Genomic DNA, 15346 nt, shown 5'->3' with positions numbered 1-15346 from the left:
CACGGGCACCCAACAGGCCTTAGTGTGGCCTTTGTGAGGGCCGGCGTATCCGCCTGCCGGCGGATGCTCGTCCGAAGAAAGAGGCGGTCTCAGCCTCGTTTTGGCGCTGCGCTGCGCCCGGCATGAAGAGGTCAGGCAGGCCTCGAAGACCTAATCAGGCAGGTCTCTAGGGACCTCGTCGATGCTGCTGGCGGCTTCACGGAGGGGGAGAGGGCTCCTGCCCTCTTCCCTGGGCAGATGATGAGAAGTGCGTTAGTGCGTTAGATTTAACCCTTGTGAAGATAACTGCCAGACATGCCATTGAGGCGGTGTATAGAAATCGGAAACAATTCCACTCCCTCAACGTGCATATGGTCTGTGATGCAGAACAACTCATAACCCATTGCTGTGCACGTTTCCCGGGATTGACACACAACTCAATGGTTTTGTAGAACTCCACGTTGCAAGGGTACATGGCATGTTACATTGGAGAGAGCACCTGGTTGTTGGGTGAGTAGAATGACCAATGCAGGACCTCTGTGTAGGTAGTGGGGGTGCAAATAGACACTCACCCGAGTGCTCCTTGCTGTTGGGTGAGTGGAATGACCAATGCAGGACCTCTGTGTAGTGGGGGGGGGCAAATAGACACTCACCAGAGTGCTCCTGGCTATTGGGTGAGTAGAATGACCGCTGCAATAGGTACATGCCAGTTTGCCATGTCACGGGAATCCATATACTGGCTAATGGAAATACCCCCTAACCATGGAGTGGTACACCATGCAATGGTAACGTGTGAATGGGAGTATCGGCACCGGTGAGAAAGTAGCAGGTGCTCCCATGTGCACAATGCCTATTCCTCCCGCTCTGCGCAGCAGTGTCTTTACTCGTGTGCGCTGAGGGTGCATGACAGTGATTTTGTCAGCACCTTACAAGACATGAGGCACCTAGTATGTAGAAACACACCATTGTGTAAATTGAAAGGAATAAGACATGTAGTTACCTAGAAGGCCACATCATGAATGCAGACATTGAGCAGGCCAAACAGTCTCCGTAGGCATGAGTGAGCCAAGTGTGTAATATTGAAAAGTTGATCCAAGACAATTTAGCAGAATGCATTCTGAAATCTGTGACATGTACTGTGGTGTGTGCTAACAAAATACTGAGACTGTGTATATCCTATCATCGCCAACACCAAATTCCAACCATAAACATCCTATCACCTTTCTGTCACTCCCATGCAGGTGATGCCAGATACCCCCTCACACCATGGCTCATGACACCCGTCAGACGAACAGCCAACAGGCAGGAGGAGGCCTACAACCAGGCACACATACGTACACGGGGCATTACAGAGCGGCCTTTTGGACTGCTGAAGGCCAGGTTCCGCTGCCTCAGCAGATCCGGCGGGGCATTGATGTATAGCCCCGTAAAGGTTGGCAAAATTGTGCTGGCATATGCCATGCGGCACAATATGTGTATGCGCCGGAACATTGCACTGCCCCCAGACAAGGACCCAGCAGATGAGGAGGATGAGGATGACGACGATGATGATGGGATGGGTGTGCAACCAGGGTGGGGTGCATTGGATGCACAACATGCATGGGAAACACATATTCATACTTTTTTCTGACCAATCATCACAAGCACATGGAGCACATTATCCCACATGTAATTTGTAACACTTATATTAAATAATTCATACACATACAGAAGAAGAATGTCCACTCGTTATTCAGACAACACAGTGTATTATGATGAAGAAAAATTAAACCGCTGCTACAACAATAACCGCCCAACCCGCCCACCCAGCTCCCAGGCCCCAACTACCTATCCCAAATATGGACCCCTCTCCACCTCCCAAATGTACCCACCCAGCTCTCAGGCCCCAACTACCTATCCCAACTATGGACCCCCCTCCACATCCCAAACGTGTCCACCCACCTCCCAGGCCCCAGCCGAAAATGGCAGCAAGTGCAACAAGTGTCAGTCAATCAACACTACTTCCTGCCAGGCTTGGCTGCATGCTTGTCCATCAGAGACGCCCTGACAGACATGTGGACCTTCTCCTGGGGCTGCCTGCCTGGGAGCTAGTTGGTGTGGTGCTGGTGGAGGGCATTGTGGAGTTATGCGGCAGTAGGTGCGTCATGATGGCCTGTAGGGCCAGCGCCATTGTTTCTGCTATGTTTGACTGGACACTGTTGCCCTCACAGACCCTCCGTGACATCTGCATATTTGATGTGGCACAATGCCCAATGGCACGTGCAACCCGGCGCCCAATGGTCTGGTCAATTTCACGTTGTAGCCGACACTCCTCGAGGTGCTGCTGAACCAGTGCGGCCAGTATGTCCTGCTGTTCCTCAATCCATTGGATACGGCTGCTTATTTCCTGCAAAGATGGGCTAGGGGAGCGCATGGGGCTCATGGGGCTGAATGTGCCTAGTGCTTCAGGGATGTTTGGGTTCTCCTCGCTGCCGTTTCCGGCTGCCTCAACGGCCACTTCATCTGCACTTCTGTCCGTGCTATGGGACTCGGCCTGGTGGGGTGGTGGTGGTGCACGTCCTTGTGGGATAGCACTTGCATCAGGGATGTTGGGCTGAGGTGCTTGCTGTGTCCCAGGGACAGCAGGGATGTTGAGCTGAGGTGCTTGCTGTGTCCCAGGGGAAGCAGGGATGTCGGTCTCCTCAGCGTGGTGTACCTGGGCCCTTGTGACTTCCCGGATGGCTGAGGTGCCTGCAGCAGATGTTAACAGACGGTGTGCTGTGTGACGTGCACGGCCCGTCTCCCTCGATGTCTGTGGTTGTCCACCATTGGTCTCAGATGATGTTCCTGAGGGTGAATGAAAGGCATGCTGTTAGAGGACAATAGTACAATTACATCAACACAGTCATCGAGCTAGATCACATTGTGGTTACATGCATTGATGTGTGCTGCATTGTCATGTGAGTGTGTATGGGTTATACTTGGGGGCAGGGCTTCTGACTACCTTTGCACTGTATTCTGTGAGGGGGTGCCATGGGTGTACTGGGTGTGGTCGGGGTGATGTGGACTGTGATATGGGCATTTCTGTGCGTTAATGGGGGGGGGGCAGGATTAGCTTGATTCAGCTTATTATTTGTGCACTTTCTGTACTCACCAGCCTCACCAGGTGTCCCAGCTCCTGCTTCCGCTGCACCGATTCCCTTGATTATCTCGAGATGCAGCACACTGCTTCACTTTTCCTCCCATGGGAGCAGCTTAAGTTGTGAGTGTGGTCTGCCACCTGGTGCAGTGCATCGATGGCTGCCGGCTGCCAGAAGGTTCTGCACCCTTAGGCGGAGGTCATCCCATTGCTTGCGGCAGTCCTTGATGCTATGGCTGTGACACCCACAGCTGTCACCTTCTGGGCAGCCCATATGGCCTTGTGCCTCAGCTGAGTCCTGCACCTCTTGTCAGCAGAGAATAGCTCCCCTGCATTTTCCACAATATGGTCAACCAGCATGGTGATTTCTGCTTCATTGAAGCGTGGCTTGCGCATGCAGTTTTGTGGTATACTTGCAGCCATGTCCCTCTGTGTGCTGGCCCACTCACTGATGCTCGATGGCTTCTGGTACAGGGGGATTGCAGTGGATTGGGATTGTTGTAAGGGCAGCCGCTCTCTTTCCGGTTCCATCAATCACAGTATTTCTGGTTCCGGTGTTTCTGGCTCCGCGTATGCTGTGCCGCTTTGGCCGGCATGCACGCAGAGGAGGCAGATGCGCCGCCAACATTTGTGGCGGTACATCTGTCTCCGCCGGTGTTTCCGTGATGGTGGTGGCACCGGTTCCGTGCATTAGTGATGCGTGCGGCTGGCAAGCCATAATCCTTCCTTGTTTCCTCCACCACACGGTCACAGAAATGGTAGGACCGCTATTACAGTAACACCAGATTTTTAACTTCAGACCCGTAATGAGGCCCATTGTCTGTGAACAAAGTCAACTACTCTGTCCTTGAGAATGAACTACTTACCATTAAATTACCTTTCCAAGAATGGAGACATCTCCTGCTAGGAGCTCGGCTACCTACAGAAATCAGCACAGACCACCGTAACCTGCAGTTTTTGCATATGTTTGATTGCAGGATTAGTAGACTAGCCTGCTGGATAAGGGCTTTTTACAGCACTGGTACATAGACCAGAAGGAAGGCCTTTACTTCCACAAACAACAATTTTGCTTAACAGGAAAATAATTGTAAGGCAAGGTCATGTCCCTATGTAACAATTCCCCAGTGGTAAGGCATTGCGGTATAGCTACTACTTTGGACACATATGGTGATACACAATAAATACAGACATGACTGAATTTGTCACAACATGTGAGATCTGTTCCCAAGCTGAGAGTCCTCACCGCCGTCTGGTACAAAAACATACTTAACCTGAACGATTTTCCATCCCATTGCTGGTAACCACCACAGACTTCATTGTAGAGCTCCCACCTTCTCAGGGTTGAACAGCAGTAATCGTCACCATAGATTAATTCACCAAGATGGCACATTTCTCTCCTTTAAGGAAAATACCTTCTGCAAGTGAAATTAATGTAATCTTCCTAACTGAGATTTTCCGTCTGAATGGAATTCCTAAATGTTTCATCTCTGAAAGAGATGGGCATTCTGGGCAGCCCTTTGTAAATTGCTAAACATTCAAAGAGCTTTGTCCTCTGGGTTTCACCCAGAGAGCAATGGTCAGATGGAGAGAGTCACCCAAACCCTAGAGCAGTACCTCAGATGCTTCACTACAGCTACAAGACATCTGGGTTTCACTATTAGCAACTGCAAAATGTTAGTATAAGAACTCCTGCCATTCTACTATTAGTATGAGTCAATTTTTCTGTACTTACGTGTATCATCCCAGATGGTTCCCTGAACCGATCTCCTTCAACTCAGCAGTTATAATGGCAGAAGCTCTGGTTGAGAAACTGCATAACAGCAAAGAAAGCACCCTTAAAAAATCTCTGTGCAGCACAAGCTTCTGCAAACAAATACGCAGCTCGTTGTCGCTTAGGCGCACCTAAATACAAACCAGATTGCAAAGTATCGCTTTCTTCCTGTCATTTGCCCTTTCACCTAGCACGTACTAAACTGGCACCCAAATACTTTGATCCCTTTAAAGATTGTGAATGCAGACCGTCGCTCACCTCCAACAATTTGGCAGATGTAAACGTTTGCATAACAGTCATATGTGCACAGGTTCTTCTGGGAGTCAGGGCCAGTGCAAGGAATGCTGCCACCATAGGTGAAAGGTAACTTTGCCACCCCCACTATCAACCCCATGTGTACTTACCATACCAACCCCTCTACCCAGATGTGTCTTCACCACTTCATGACGTGTTGATCACTAGGGGTGTCACGGTATTGGTTTTATGGCGGTGTGATAACCTTCTTGCCAAATGACGGTATATCACGGTTATCACGGTATAGCAGGTGGAGTTAACTAATCTTAACAAATATTTTCTTAAAGGTCATAAATTGTCTGCATTTTTGGTCTTTCATGGCGCTCCCTCGTTGATCCCCTTGAATGAAAGAGTGACTAGTGGAAGTGTTCAAATGCACATTTTGAGCAATGAGATTACTGCTCAGCCACAGGTCATCGCTTTGAAAATCAGCCTTGACCTGCATTATTTTGTAACCACCTGGCATGGGCATCATGACCCCTCGCTGCGATTAGTCATAAAAGTTTGTTTTGATAACGCTTTATCCCATTAAAGGGAGAAAAGTCACTCATGTGAGGTCTGAAAGCCCATGTCATTGTGTTTCTTGTCAAAATGTCATAGCCAACACACACTCACCGAAAGGTTGCATATTGATCAAATCACTGTAGCTTTTTTACCATCTGCCTGGTGTATTATAAAGGTCTGATGCTGGAGTCCATGTTGACAATGTAATCCTAACAGGACAGTGTTCAGTGGGTGCTGTTGATTTTTTCTTGATTCGTGCAATACATGTTCATTTACCTTCATAAAGATAGTGGCACAAAAACTTTTTGAGAATGACAAAGTTAAAATACATATCGGCACAAATATGGCCTGGACAACCACCTCACCACAGCCCCATCATTACAATTTTCCCCAGGTCTGATCACATTAGGACTCTTGTCATGTGAGTTGAGACGAAGGAATGCTTTCATGGATGGTGTCACATATCGAGGATAGACCTAAAAAATATCTCACCCCCATTGCTCTAGAGACTTCAAATTGAATGTACAATCTGTCCTGCCTGCTTGAGTCCAGTGCCATATGCAGAAGGCAGGTGAAGGATCAAGCGAAGCAACAAGTCTAGTGCCAATGTGCAAATCTACACAGAGGACAGCGGGGGGGAGGCAGTTTATATACTAGCACAAAGCACTGAGGGGCCCAGTGTTCATACAGTCTGCAGAGCTAACGTTTTTTGTGGACATGCATCAGAAGGGCATCCAGTTCATTCCTCCCTTTGAATTCTGGGATGTGTAGTTCCCCATCTTTCAAATGGGTGGCAAAATTACAAATAGGCTGATCTTTCACCCGACTCTACTGATCGCAGAGTAAGAGCGGTCACAGCATCAAAGCTGCATTTACTAATGTGGCCTCACTTTCCCTATGATCTTGCCTGCCAAACAAGGTCCCCTTGGCAGACGCCACATCCCACAGTGCAAGATCCAGACTGCACAGCACTTGCTTACTGCAGTCTTTCTAAATCAGATTGAAAAGCTCACTTAATAGATGCAGGCCCCAAAACGGTAAAACAGTATAAACAACGTGATGGTTATTATAGTTCAATTAAGTTGACTATAACGGTATACCGTTACACCCTTATTGTTCACCCCATCCTGCTTGACCGCCGATTAGATCTAATTCAGGCTGAGATGTCGTTATGTCTGAGGAGATGTCTGACAGCCGTGGGAGAATGGATGATCCGCAACTGGCTGAAGTTGAATGGGAATAAGATTGAGGTGCTGGTGGTAGGATACCCTCCTGATCTGTCACTTTGGGAGTCTTCTTTCTGGCCTTCTTCCTTGGGTCCCCTCCCGGTCCCGGCCAATAAGGTGAGGAATGTGAGGGTAATATGTATGGCCACCCTTTCCATGGAGTCCCAGGTTGCCACTGTTTGTAAAGCAGGGCATTTTCATTTACGAATTCTTAGGCAGGTTCTCCCATTAATTCCTGCCCATCTTCATCCTCCTGTCGTGGCTCCTCTTGTGCTTAGTCGTCTAGACTATTTTAATTCCCTTTATTTATCTCAACCAAAGGGACTTATTCAGCGGCTTCAACGGCTACAGAATATGGCTGCTCGGGTCGCCACGGGCTCTCCATATGGTGCCCACATATCTCTGGTGTTGCGGTCCTTCCACTAGCTTTAGGTTGCCCAGCGCATTGCTTTTAAAACTTTGTGTTTGGTTCATCGTGCCCTGAAGGCCCAAAGGGCTGAATATCTGTGTGCTAAGTTTATGCGCTACCTCCCGACGTGGTCTTTGTGCTCAGCAACAGCTGGCCTACTCGCCGTCCCTGTGTTTCAGCGCTCGCGCTGTGGTGGGCGTGCTTTCTCTGTTTCTGCACCCCAACTTTGGAATGGCTTGCTGTTGTACTTAAAAAACTTGGAAAACCACCTTGCCTTCAGAAAGGCTTTAAAAACGTATTTGTTTTAGGATTATGGCTGTTGTGCATACTGACCTCTCTCCTTCTCAGCGCCATGATGCCTCTGGTGAACGTGCGCTTAATAAATACACCTTACATAACATAACTTCACATGTATGTCTTGCCCAATATGTTCAAAAGCTGCAGATTATCCATAATGTTTTAGACATTTTCATAACAAGGTAAAATTAAATCATTCTCTCTTACTCACAGAGTATATGATATACAGGCTGGATTAGACAATATGACCAGATCAGGAAGGATTAGCAGTACAAATAGGCAGAATTATGAAATCTATATCTGTAGAATTTAAAATAATGACCCTCCGACTTCCCCTTCCCACACTTTCCTCAGCGCACACACATGCAACCAGGTTTGCCTCTGTGAGGTGGTTTTGCAGGCTATTGTGAGCTACTTTAATTACATACAGTAGGTCTCTACTTAAAGGTTGTTGGAAGGAGGGGGTGCTGTTGCGCGGCTGAAAGATGGCTGCCGCCTGAGAGAGCTCACTCTCAGTGACGCTGAAAATCCTCCAATATCCTGCTCATAACTGCCTGCCGGAAGATAGAAACATCAGCACAGCACTGGTGAAGCTGAGGCACTTAGTTGGATCTACTTTTTATGTTCCCGACTTGCTGATCCCCGCATGCGAGCCCCGGTGGCCTGCTTCTGAGGGAATCCCACGGGTCGTGGGATATCGTGAAGCCAAAGCGGGCGGCTGCTGGGAGTGCTCTGGTTCCCTGAAGGTGGACCCTCGAGAGCTAGCTCGACTCGATCTTGCAGACTGTGAAGCCACTGATCCTCCCTGACGGCCACCCTGGGAGGGACAGTATCTGCTACACAAGGCCCCCGAGTCCATACAACAGCCTGGGGCTTACCTCGCCTGATCTCATGGCCTCTCCTGGACCGGCTCCTCCCCCGATGTGCGCCCCGTTCCGGGCCGCTTCTCTCCACATTACTACAGTGTGCCCACACCAGCTTCCTCCACGACAGGCCCAGCTGCGCGCATTACACTTTACTCCATCGCATGCAGCAGAGAGATCTCCTGAAGCTCCTGACCACAGGCGCACTGAGCCAGCAACTTTAACCCGGCCACAGAAAGCGGGATACATGCCACACGTGTGTTCCTGGCCTGGACCCTCCCCAAGGCCATAAATCTCTCTTCCTGAGCACTGTGACGGGTGGGTGCTGGCTGGCATGCACTGGACACCCACCCCTGCTGACATACCTCTATAGTGCAGTCTTCCATCGCACCACCCCTGGAGGACTGCGCTCTGTGCATGCTATTGTTTCACAGGGGTGCAGGCTGAATCTGATCAACCCCCTCACTTGTGAAGTGCCCAGACAGGCTGGAGCTCAGCTCCCGGGGGGACCCACACTACGGATTTGCCCAACTACACCCCAGAGCAAATTCTTCATCTACATTGCCCCGTGGTGACGAGAACCCAGGCTTGTGGCCCCCTGATCTTACTGGTGGCTTTGCTTCTTTATACGGGAGAGACAGGGAGAAAGCGGCCCCTGATTGAGGTCCCATCGCTGGGCCGCCACTGAGACACATGAAATTGGGTAACAGGAAACGGGCGAAGATGGAACAATTCACTCAGCAGTAACAGTCATCCAATGCCCCCCCTTCAACCTCAGCCACCACCACCGTCGATATGGCCACTCTGAATCAGACTTTATTGAGCTTGAAGAATAACACTGATTCCCTTGGATCAAAAATAGATACGCTGAGCTGCAAGGTTGAGACCTCCTGTATATAGATAGACAAATTATTTGGCCGAAGACAGGAGGCGTAACTGTGGATAGGGGATACTGAGGACAGGGTAGCATCCTTACAAAGGGAGGTGGTGTCCTTGCAACAATCAGTGAGGTGGCAGGAGGCTAAGAATGATGACCTGGAGGGAAGATCACAGAAAAATAATATCTGCATTGTGGGGGTGTCAGGTTGTCGATCCTCTTGACTGGCGCAGAGGCAGCACAAACACCTACCTCCCCATTGGTCTTGGCACCTGGGATGTTAGAACCACAGGCCACCGCAACCCTCTGGGGAAAGAGGGTTAGGTTCCGTTGAGTGGATAGGTAGAGGGAGTTCAGGGTGACCTGAAAGAGGGTTAGGGAAATGTGATGGATGGATAGGGGGACTTAGGGAAACATGCTCCTCGACTCCTGCTCCGGCTCCAGTGGTAGTGACTCCGCCCTTGCACACCCACTCCCCATTCACTCTATGAGTTCACTATAGTTGGAGGCCTTTGTACTGGAGCCTCTAACCAGTACCTGCCTCGGCAGTTACGTTATTACACCAGCACTTGGCTGAACACTGCCACCCTTAGATACGGGCAGCTCTAGCACCCTTCCCACATTACTTCATGTAGGCAAGACCCCTCATAGCACGGCAACAGACTCCCCACATTCCTTCATGTAGGCAAGCCCCAAATTAGCAAGGCAACAGATCCCCCACATTAACCCATGCGAGGATTGCAACAAACAATGCACACACAGTGTGCAAATACACTTAGCTTTGGCTTCTGTATGAGTTCAAGGTCCTCTGGCCTTCTCGTGTTGATGGGCCGCTGCGCCGTCACATTGTTTTGTTTTGTTTTGCAGCTGAAATGAGCAAGGTAAAGTCAGTACACGTGCGTGTGAAATGTTGTTCACAAGAACGTTCCCTGAGGGGTTAAAAGCTGGTTACAGGTGCGGTTACTTCACTGCCTGTCTAAAACTGTAATCTGGGATTAATTGGTCATGCATATCATGCAAGGGTTAATATGCTTGTTCGGTCGCGCCTCCTATGGTTTTCATGGCTCTGGGCAATGAACAGTTAACATTCCCCAGTGGCGCGAAGCGCGTCTCCCTTCCGATGAAGAATCAGCTGTTCACAAATATAGAAATGGACTTCTACTTAGCTTATATTGTACGCGGGGCCAGGGGTGAGGATGCAGGCGGGCGGGCGCCCCAAGTAGGCGTGCCTCCAGGAGCTCAGGGGAAATATGTCTTCTCTTGCTGGTAGCCAGGATTGCGAGCGGCGCTTCCAGGGCACGGCTCGTGCATGCACATGAGTGTGGGAGTGGTCCTTCTTCCCACAGCAGGCTTGTGTAGCACACGGCCTGCTGGGAAGTGTAGTTTCCGGGCAGTTCTCCATCCTTGGGCCTTGCACCTGCAGAAAGGGTGGAGAACACGCCTGTTAAAACTGGCACGGCATCTTAGGGCTTCACCAACTCCCCCAAAGGCCCCAATAGGGGCTGCTACTTGCCCCATTGTCCTCTTAACTCGCCCAAGTGCCCCAGCCCTGACAGTACTCGCCCTCCCTCCTGCAGGCCCTGGTTTAGAGGGGTGTCTATGATGAAATTGGCGGAGGAGTCAAGGAGCATGGATGTTGTGTACTGGCTCCCAGGATCGATCTTCCAGGTCATAACCCTTCCAGTCCACTAAATACCATAAATTTTGCTGTCTAAGGCGTGAATCCAGAATGGCTTTGACTTCGTATTTTGGACACCCGTCTACCATGACAGGCAAGGGCCTTTTTGTTTTAACAGAGGCCGGGGCTGGTTTCAGTAAAGCGATGTGGAACACAGGGTACACTCTCATATGCGGAGGTAAAGTCAATTTTACTGCCACTGGACCGACCAGTGCTTTAATAGGAAACGGGCTGATGAAACGGGGACAGAACCTTGAAGATGGAGGTTACGGGTAGAAAGCCATACCCGATCTCCTACTTGGTACTGTGGACTAGGTCTTCTTTTCTTGTCTGGGTGATACTTGTAGGCTGCTTTAGCAAGGTCTAAGTTGCGTTGAGCAGTTTGCCAGATGCCTTCTAATTGTTTCCTTTTCTCTTCTGCTGCTGGGACTTTCGGAATGTCTCCTTAAGGGACTGGCTGGAACTGCGGGTGATAACCGTAGGCGCTATAAAACGGCGTAGTTTTGGTTGATGCATGGATTGCGTTGTTGTACGCCAATTCTGCCAACCAGATATCCTCTGCCCAGTCGTTCTCTTTACCCTGAGTTAGGCATCGTAGGTACTGTTCCAAAGTCTGGTTCAGTCGCTCAGTCTGACCATCGGTCTCTGGATGATAACTGGTTGATAACCAGATCTCGATCCCCACTGATTTGCAGAATGCCTGCCAAACCGAGGAGTGAATTGAACACCTCGATCAGAGATTATTCTATAAGGTAAGCCATGTAGCCAGACCACTTGTTGTAAAAACAGATTTGCTAATGTGCTGGCTGTAGGAGTGCTCTTGCAAGGGTTGAAGTGATCCATCTTCGTGAGATAGTCAACTATAACCAGAACCGCGGAGAATCCTTGACTCTGGGGTAGTTCGATGATCAAATCCAAGGAAATTGTGTGCCATGGTTTCGGAGAAGTTGGAAGAGGTTGCAGAGGACCCGCTGGCTTTCTGTGTTTGGTTTTGTTCCTTAAACAGATTTCACAATTGGATATGTACTGTTGAACGTCTTTTCGTAAACATGGTCACCAGAAATGGCGCTGGAGTAGCTCCCCAGTCTTGAACGTTCCAGGATGACCCACGAACGGTGAATCATGGCACCACTTGAGTGCTTGCTGCCAAAGCGGTACGGTGGGTAAGTATAATGCTGACTTGTAAAACGGCAACCCATCCTTTATAGTGTGGTCCTTGTTTTCACTTGCCCCTTGGACTAAGTCTTGTGCCGACATCGCCTTCCGGATCTTTTCAAAGACGGCGTCTACCACCATGCTCCCTACAATGCGTGCTGGGTCCACTATGGGCTTGGGTTCTTCTGCTGTTTTTGATGGAATAGAACTTATCTCAGGATACCAAGAAAGTATGTCCACTTTCCGGTTTTCCACACCTGGGCGATATGTTACCACAAAATCATATTCAGAAAATTGCATGGCCGATCTGAGCTGTCTAGGGTTAAGCGCCTTAGCCGACTTCAAAAATTGTAGATTACGGTGGTCGGTATATACCGTAACGGGATGGCGGGCTCCCAGGAGGTAGTGACGTCACTCGTCAAAAGCTACTTTAATGGCTAACAATTCTTTGTCTGCTATGACATAGTTTTGCTCAGAGGGTAACAGCATCCGGGAGTAGTAGGCGACTGGGTGTAGCTGCCGTTGTTGTCTCGCTGGGACAGGATAGCCCCAACAGAATAGCTATAAGCATCGGTTTCAATGATGTAAGGTTTGGCTGAGTCTGGGTGTTGCAGGACGGGTGCTGTTACAAAAGCTTCCTTAAGTGCTCGGAAACTAGCTTCAGCCTTGTAATTCCATTGGAACGGAACTCCTTTTCACAGTAGTTGTGTGATGGGTTGAACCTTTTTGGCAAAGCCGTCTATAAAACGGTGGTAGAAATTGGCAAACCCTAACACGGTTTGGATATCCTTCACTGAACCTGGAGAGGGCCAGTCTGCAATAACTTGTACTTTTTTCTTGTCCATTGTAATTTCCTGGGGTGACAGGATAAACCCCAAAAACTCCACTGTGGTTTGATGGAACTGACACTTCTCGAGCTTTGCATACAGTTTCTGCTCCCGTAGTCTCTGTAATACAGCCTTTACATGGCCCCGGTGTTATTCAGCATTGTGCGGGTAAACCATTGATGTATACGATGGTGAATACATAAGTAGCCTCGCAGCACCTCGTCTAGGAAGTGCTGAAATGCTGCTGGGGCATTACACAGCCCGAAGGGAATGCCCTGTATTCGTACAGGCCGAATTTTGTCCGAAAGGCTCTCTTCCATTCGTCACCTTGTCTCATGCATACCAGGTGATACGCCCCATGTAGATCTAATTTCGTGTAGACAGTGGACCCCCGCACCTGGTCCAACAATACTGGAATCAAAGGCAGCGGATAACGATCCTTAATAGTGATTGGGTTGATTGCCCTAAAATCGATGCAGGTCCTTAGGTGCCCCGTTTTCTTGGGTACAAAAAATAAAGGGGAGGAGACAGGAGATGTGGAATGTCAGATAAAACCATTTGCCAGGTTGGTTTCGATATACTCTTTTAGATGCTTGTTCTCTGCTTCCGTGAGCGCGTATATCCTACTACAAGGTAGTACTGCGCCCGCCTCCATGTCTATGCAGCAATCAAAGGTTCTATGCTGGGGTAGGGTCTCAGCAGCCACTTTACTGAAAACATCCCGATACTCTTCATACTCCCTAGGCAGTTCTACTTCCATACTTCTACAATGAAATGAGGACTACACCTCGACATTCTGCAGTTTGCCTGGTAGTAAGTCGAGTCGAACTGTAGTACGCCCGTGGCCCAATCCATGGTTGGATTGTGGAGTCTCAGCCATGTTAAACCCAAGATAAATCTGAATTTTGTGCAGCTATTATGTCGAAATCAATGGTTTCCTGATGCTTTTTCCCGCATTCCAAATGCATAGGCTGTGTTTGCTGGGTGATGGGTCCTGAAACCAATGGTGAACCGTCCACTGACTTAACTTCCTCCGGTTCCCCTTTTGCTTTCAATGGAAGCCCAAGTCTTTGCGCTACTTGTTTGTCAACAAAATTACCCGTGGCCCTGGAGTCTACCATAAGTGCCACCGGTATGCGCCGTCCTTGCCAATTCAGATGGCCTGCAAGCATTACATGGACTGCCTGGGCATGGTGTATATTTGCAAACATCTTTGGGGTATCCTCAGTTCTGCTTGCCCTCACCCCCTCATGGACAAGCAGGTGCATTTCCCGACGGCGTTCCCTTTGCTGGTTTATTAGTGCATTCTCGCACAAAGTGGCCCGATTTTCCACAATAGAGGCACAACTCATTCCTTCTTCTCCTTTCCTTCTCATCTCTGGTCAATGGCCCTCGAATGGTTCCGATCTGCATTGGCTCTTCGGTTCCCTTTTTGGGCACTTTGGTAGCCCTCTGCTGGTCTAGCCATACCATTGGCTTATTATCCCATTTGCGTCGATCCTGACGATGCCCATTCTGCTGCTGCTCTAGCCGAAGTACTAGGTCTATCATAGTAGAGCATGCATCTGGCTGTGGGTCGACTTGTGCCACCAAATCTTTCAGGTCCTCCCTTAAACCTTGATAGAATAGGGCCATTCTCTTTTCTTGGGGGCAATCGGTCTCCACGGCTAGCCGGTTGAAGACAGTCACGTAAGATACCAAGTTCCCTTGCCTGAGTGTCAATAAATTCCAGTCTTTGATTAAAGTTGCTGCTCTGCAATTAAATATTTTACTGAATTCTTCAAGGAATGTGTCGCAACTGTACAACAGGGCATCGTCCTTGCGGACCAAAGGTGTAGCCCATGAGGCAGCATCCCCAGTAAGATAGGATATGACGAATACTGTACGGGCTTGAGCAGTCAAGAAAACTATGGGTTTTGTCAAGAAATGCAACTGACACTGCATAATAAACTGATTGAAATTCTGTGGGTCCCCATGATACCTCTCCGGGGCTGCGAGGGGCAGAAGTGGTTCTGTAGAAACTTGTACTTGCACTGGCGTGGGTGGGGGTGGTCTGGGCAAAGGAGTTGCCTGGCCTGATTCTGGATGGTCAGGGTGTGGACTTGGCCTGCCAGGTTCTGATAGTCCTGCCTGGTCGCTGCCAATTCTGCTTTTAGTTCCTGGAGGAGGGTTACAACATCTGCCATGATTGTGCTGCCTGGGTGCCTGGAGAATACGTGGGCTTGCAATTCTGTCAGGTTCTCGATCCTCATAACTGGCGCAGAGGCAGCACAAACACCTACCTCCCCATTGGGTCTTGGCACCTGGGATGTTAGAACCACAGGCCACCGAAACCCTCTGGGGAAAGA

Source organism: Ambystoma mexicanum, chromosome 4q (assembly GCF_040938575.1).
Source record: "Ambystoma mexicanum isolate Mex_15411 chromosome 4q, UKY_AmexF1_1, whole genome shotgun sequence".
Taxonomy (NCBI): domain Eukaryota; kingdom Metazoa; phylum Chordata; class Amphibia; order Caudata; family Ambystomatidae; genus Ambystoma; species Ambystoma mexicanum.
The sequence above is the reverse complement of the archived record's forward strand: the minus strand, read 5'-3'. Positions refer to the sequence as shown.